The sequence below is a fragment of the Triticum aestivum genome, chromosome 3D (assembly GCF_018294505.1).
Source record: "Triticum aestivum cultivar Chinese Spring chromosome 3D, IWGSC CS RefSeq v2.1, whole genome shotgun sequence".
Classification (NCBI taxonomy): domain Eukaryota; kingdom Viridiplantae; phylum Streptophyta; class Magnoliopsida; order Poales; family Poaceae; genus Triticum; species Triticum aestivum.
In genome coordinates, this window is record NC_057802.1 from 250,742,093 (window position 1) to 250,748,511 (window position 6,419).

Sequence of the window (6,419 nt, forward strand, 5' to 3'; positions counted from 1 at the left end):
GTTAGTCTAGGATCTTCCATGTATGCTTTTGCTCCATTATTAGATTTCTCGCTTGCCATTTATGAGATTAATTGTAAATTTTTACTATAGTAATGGTGAAAGACTTATGATGAACCATTTCTTACATCTCCTCTGCCCCCTCCCAAGTCATCCTGATTTACATTCATGGTGGTCTAGAAAAATAAACAAAATCGGTACTCAAAAAATAATTCTTAAAGATCATTTCTTGCAAAGCACAATAAGTGTTATTTCTTCAAAAGTTTTGGATGCAGGTTGAACAGTTGAACATTTTTGTTTCCAATATATATTCTTTTATCAATCTAGCCTACATTTACTACTCACCCGGATGCTTGTGAGCTCTAGAGAACAAATAATATCCGAAGAAACCTATCAATACTCGTTACACATGAGATGACCCCCACATACTTTGTCAAAGTAAACAACTCCCCGATCAATGCATTTCACTATTCTGTGCAACGCACGGGCACCTTGCTATATATAGTACGACCATAAATTTAACTAACATTATATATAGTAAGATAAATGCTCATGGATGTCACCAAAAATTATATCATTGAAAACTATGTTCAAATTCGAATCCAACGATATAGTTTTTGTTGACTTGCACTAACATTTTGTCAGTTAAATTTTTAGTCAAATTACATGGGGGACTAATAAACCACGACGGAGGTAGTACTAGTGTAGAGGGTGGCACTGAATGGGAGTCTCACCCCGCTCGTGACGCGGCAGTAAAGCCGTCATATCACAAAACCCCTCCACTCCTAGTAATAAGTGGCCTGGTAAAGTAAACGGACAAGAAACCATGACATCCCTCTGTCCTTTTTGCATTTCATCTCTCTGCATTTACTTTGTCCAGTTTATCTCGCACACTCGATCCCTAGTTACTACTCCTAGTATCTCTACCTACTACTCCTAGTACTCCTAGTAGTAGTACTCAAGTTGTAATTCCAATTGCACGGCACAACTTGTTAGGAAAAAAAATTGATACAGGGTGTACGAAGCGGTTTGGGAATTTGCAAGCCTTCCCGACCAATGAGATACTCCTTACAAAGTACGATAGAGAAATAACCACAGAGAGAAGGAAGCTAAAGTAAACATTCAAATGAGTATTTTTGAATTTCTTTTGCATTGAATCGTTTCACAAGCTTGACTAGTGTTGTTCCTCTACTTTTACAAAAACCGCATCGTAATGTTAAAACGTGCATTTGCATGTGTGTGTATACATAATAGTAGTAGTATAGTCCACAAGCATATATAGAGAGAGACGTGTACTGTGATATATAGTTAAGTTTGTGCTATATGCACGTACTTACAAATGCTTAAGGATACACAAGGTTTCCAAAACTTTTCCTTTTAGCTTGTTTCAAAAAAAACTTTTCCTTTTACATTCTTAATTAACGACGCTAACAATTCCGAACGTTCAGGATTTAACATTTCCGTCCCAAAACTAATGAGATCGCCTTACGAGACTAAATTATTCCTAATAAAAGCCAAAGCGCTGGGTGGAGCGCTTGTGGCACGCATGAGTGCCCTGGTGCGCGGCCGTTTCTAGCCTGGCGACACAACACCTCTTCCTCGGCCTCGCAACTCGTGAGGTGATGATTGGCGGCTTACCGGCGGGCGAGCACGATCTCACCGGTTGGGTGATCCGGCGCCAACAGGTACTCCTCGCTAGAAGCATGCACCCGGTCCACCTACCGCCAAGCGTAGATGGGCGCTTGGGCCCGACTGCACTTAGGGCTTTGGCACGGGCGTCCTCCGCCACCAACACGACCCTCGCACGAGCCTTCTACCAGAGCCAACTGCCTAACTCTCTCGGACGCAACATAGGCCTTCCAGGCAGCATGCCTCGTGCGCGCGCTTCTCTTCCCCTGCATTCTTCTCCGCCTCTCTTTTGGCGCTCTCTGCTGGAGGCAAAGTCTCCCACAAGGTGGCCTCCATTTCTTTCCAAAGCTCCTCCAAGCTAGGGGCTCTGCAGGCGCCGCGACGTTCTCCTCGTAGCAGGGAGCCGACGTGTCCTTCGATGTGTGTGGTGGCGAGAGTGGGAACACCAACGTGTCCACCTCGATGCGTCGCGGCGAGGAGCGGAACACCGACGCGTCATCCTCCACTGGTGGCAGCGAGGAATGAAACACCAAAGTGTCCTCCTCGGCTAGTGGTGGCGAGGAACGGAACGGTGACGCTTGACCCTCCGCGCGGTGCAGCGAGGGGCGCCTAGGGCTTGGGAGGGGAGATGCCATGGTGGTCGACGGGTCCTTAATTGAGAGGGAGGAGGAGGAGATAAAGGCGATGAACGTAGCGTTCTTCCGAATGTCGTGGGATGCGTAGTAATTATAGCGAGCAATGCCACACCTACGTAAGATATGTTACGTGATTAATGTAACAACTATGTGGGCATATTTTTGTTGGAGTAAATTGCGGGGGAGGGGATGGGTGGAAATATTGCTGGTAACAACGGATTGGACAAGCGCTTGGGGAGGAGAGTCATGCATGCAGATTGCTTTCACTCAGGGAGGAGTGGTGGTACTGCTGGAGGGAGACGGGGAGTCAAGCATGCAGATTGTTTTCACACATGATGGATAGGAAAATATTTGGAGATTTGTGAAGAATGAGAGCATTAATTGAGTACTTTTGCAGACTACAAAAACTATTCCACCGCCTCTGTCTTCATAAAGAGTACGTAAGATTTTTGAGACTAGCCATAGTGGGAGTAACTTCAGCAGTAACATCGAGTCCAACTCAGCAAATTTGCTTATGTGGCAATGTGTTAATGAGAAGAGAGGTAGTTTGAGTAACTTAGCTAGTTACTGTAACATCACATGTCCCAATGCAATATGAGTCTATAACCTAATAAATAAAGCTTTGCATGACACCACACTTATGTTACTACCCACTAGGAAGGTAGTAGTAACATAGTCTAGGGATATGTGTATGTTACTATTGTATGTTACTCTCCATTGTGGCTACAGTCTGAATCGAGCCCTTTAAACAAGAAGGGAGGTAGTAGTAGTACTCTAACCTTGTTGTGATGACTATATATGACATGGCAATATCATAACGCACCTGGACGGAGGAACTAGTCTGCATAGTGCATATAAGTTTTGTCTTAAGTCAAAGTACCTCTACTTTGACCAAACTTATAGAAAAATGTATCAACATTCACAAAGTCAAATCAATATTTTTATATTCATTATGAAATGTAGTTTCATAAAATATATATTTGGTATTATAGATATTGATATTTTAAGTATAAATTTGGTCAAACTTTGCAAACTTTGACTTGACACAAATCTTACGCAGAGTAAAATAGACCAGAGGGAGTATCATGCATGCGGAATAGGCAAAAAAATTGCTCATTTATAGTCGTCCAAAGTATCAAAGGGCGCGAGCGCGCGAGGCAGGTGAAGGTCGTGGGAGGCACAGCGGTTGACGAAATTAAGTAAAAGTTAGATGCACGCGCCAGCATGGCATGCGAACACAGAGAAGCTAGACCGTCAGGCCTACGATGTGGGTCTAGTAGACATGACATCTAGTGGGTCCCGCATAGTACTAGAGAACTCCTTGGGGGCATGCAGTCGTTTATCCACCGGGCAAGCCACCACCCTACGATGTTCGCACGCCCTACCCATCCCTGTCTTCTACCTTACAACGGTTCGCTCCCAGTCATCCCGTCCTTTCACATTACACCAGCTCCACTTCTCCTAACATGCCTCCAAAATCCATGGCCTCCCAAATCTCCATGATCGGCGGATAGTACAAGGTTAGAACCATCACAGGCGATGAGTTCATCGTCATCAACACTCGTATATCTGCAACGGTGGAAGCATGCCTTGCTCGCTTCCTACACATGTTCGAAAGTTCAAAGGATGAGTGGGTCGCTAAGCTAGATGTTGAGTACACCTTAGTCCTGGAAAGGGAGAAGCTTCTAAAGGAGGCAGAGATGAAGAAGCCCGCTGTGATCCAGGCTTGCGTACATAGCGTGTGCTTGGTCTACCACATATGCCATGCCAACGTTAGGTGCCAGGATTTTGAGTTCTTCTCAAGGACAAAAGAGGGAAATTCGTTACTGTAGACATTACGAACGACTGGAGAGTCCTGGGTCATATAGGCCTCATTGTAGGCCAGCCCTTGAATCTCCAGAGGGAAAGCCTGGTGTCCTCCTCTCAGGCTCCAATGCTGACCCTAGTAGCAGCCATGATTGATCCTTCGTATGATGAACTTAAGAAACCTCACCCCAAGTTTCATCATGCATGGGAACCGAAGACATTAGATGAAGATAACATCGTGTACGCGGCAATGGATGCCTACCTTTGTTTAAATATCTACAAGGGTTGGATGAAGAAGCAGAACCCAGTGTCTAGTTCAAGCATAGAAATGTCGCGAATAGGAAAAGGAAGAGGGATGAGGACGAAGTCGAGGACATGGATGAGGACTCCAAGTAAGGTGGAAGTGCTGTTGCCCATACTGGTTCTACTGCAGTGTCAAGCAGACTAGTTGCTTAGTTTTATTTCAGGGGTGTGTTGTGCTGAGCCCCCAGCAGAACTATGTTAGTATGTTATTTCCGGTTGTTGGAACTCTTTAGTAGGTACTAGTATGTCTTACTACTATTCTTCTTCTGGTTGGTACTACCACTCATTTCTTCGCGTTCCTACTGTACTTAATACGTACTAGTAGTATAATTTGGGTCAGTCGATTTATGAAAGAAGAAGTTCGCCGGAGCGAAGGAAGAAGACGGCAGAGAAGCTGCCCCAATATATATATATATTAGGGTGGCAGGGTGCTCATAATATCTTATGAGTGTTGAGTGTGGAATGCAGTTCGTCAGAAAAATGGATCGTGCCTGGGGTTAAACGGATGGCGGGGGTGGGGCAGAGCGTGGTGGTGGTAGGCGGTTCAAGGCAGGGCTGGGCGGCGGCGGCAGGCGGTTAGGCCTGTGTCGGGATGACGGCTCGAAGGTTCATAGAGAAGATGAATAGTGCATCATTTTCGGAGGATGAAGAAGCCCTTCTGGACGTCTATGTTGCATCCAACAGCTTACAAGAGCCGACTGGCCCAAATTGTTCCTTCAGATTGCATGATCCACGTGGCATTGAAGGTCTCGAAGGTAGATTCCACGTCCGCACCCGGTTTGCGGTCTCGACGCGGGCGCGGCCGGCTTCCGCTACGACAGCCACCATGCGAGCCTCCTACATGCTGGCAGAGACGAGAATGACATGCTAGCTCCTCCTCGCCGGTGTGCTGGAGCACGCGCTCATCCTCCTCTTCATATGCTGCAGGCATAGACGCGGCTCGACCTTCTCGCGTGCTTGGCAACGCGGCGTCGTCGTGAGGAGGGACTGAAGACGACGTGAGTGGGTGAGGGGTTGAGATCCTTTGTAGTAACGTACGGTCCTGTAGTGCGGATGACATGTGGGGTCGGGTCCCACATCGCAGCGATGGTACTGCACCATACAGTACAGCAGCGACTATACGCATGTGCATCGGCGGTGGCGGCATATTGATGAGTGCGCTTGTGGTAGCTTGGTTATAGGATTGGTCAAACTTAAAAGAACATGTAATCCTGTGCAAGCGCGTGCATCGCGGCCGCGCTTATACACCACATTAGTTAGCACAACATCAATACGGAATCCTGTGCATCGCGGCCGCGCTTATACACCATATTATTCTACTTCTTTTTTGCTGGAAAATTTCTTGACGCTACAATATTTCTATATATTTGTATTTAGTTTCAGTTCATGATTATATTGGATTTGGACGTTTTTAGGTGCCCCTACAAAAAAATTAATAGACATTATGTGTGTGTAACGAAGAGAGAACGCGTGTATGTGTCTATATGTGTGTTGTGCCGGAAGGGCAATGTGGAGACGATGTGCGTGTGATAGTCATAGAGAGGTGTGAATGTGAAAATGATCATGCATGAGTGAGACATAGAGATATGCCGAGATGTTGTATATACATGAGAGAACTGTCTTCTATTTTGTGGTTTTTGTGTGTGTGCGTGTGTGTGAGAGAGGAGCATCCGTAACCCAACAACCATCTCTCTCGATTCGACCGTCCCTCGCGCAATCATATGTAACACATGCATCAATGCACACATTTTGAAACCCTCACCCAGCCCCTGCCCGCCTCAAGGCCCCTACATCGCTCTCTATCTCGCGCACACAATCTCTCCGTCACATACACACCATGTACCAAGCTCACACATTTATCTCTCGCTATGTCTCTTTGCCTCCCAAACACACTCCCCATAGTCCTCTCTCTATATCACGCACACGTACTCTCTATATTGCTTTAACATTGACGCACATGCTATATTTGTCTTGCACCATTAGCCTCTCTCGCATGCTCACTATGCACACACATTCTCTCCATAGGTTTGATTTCTCTCAATATTTGAC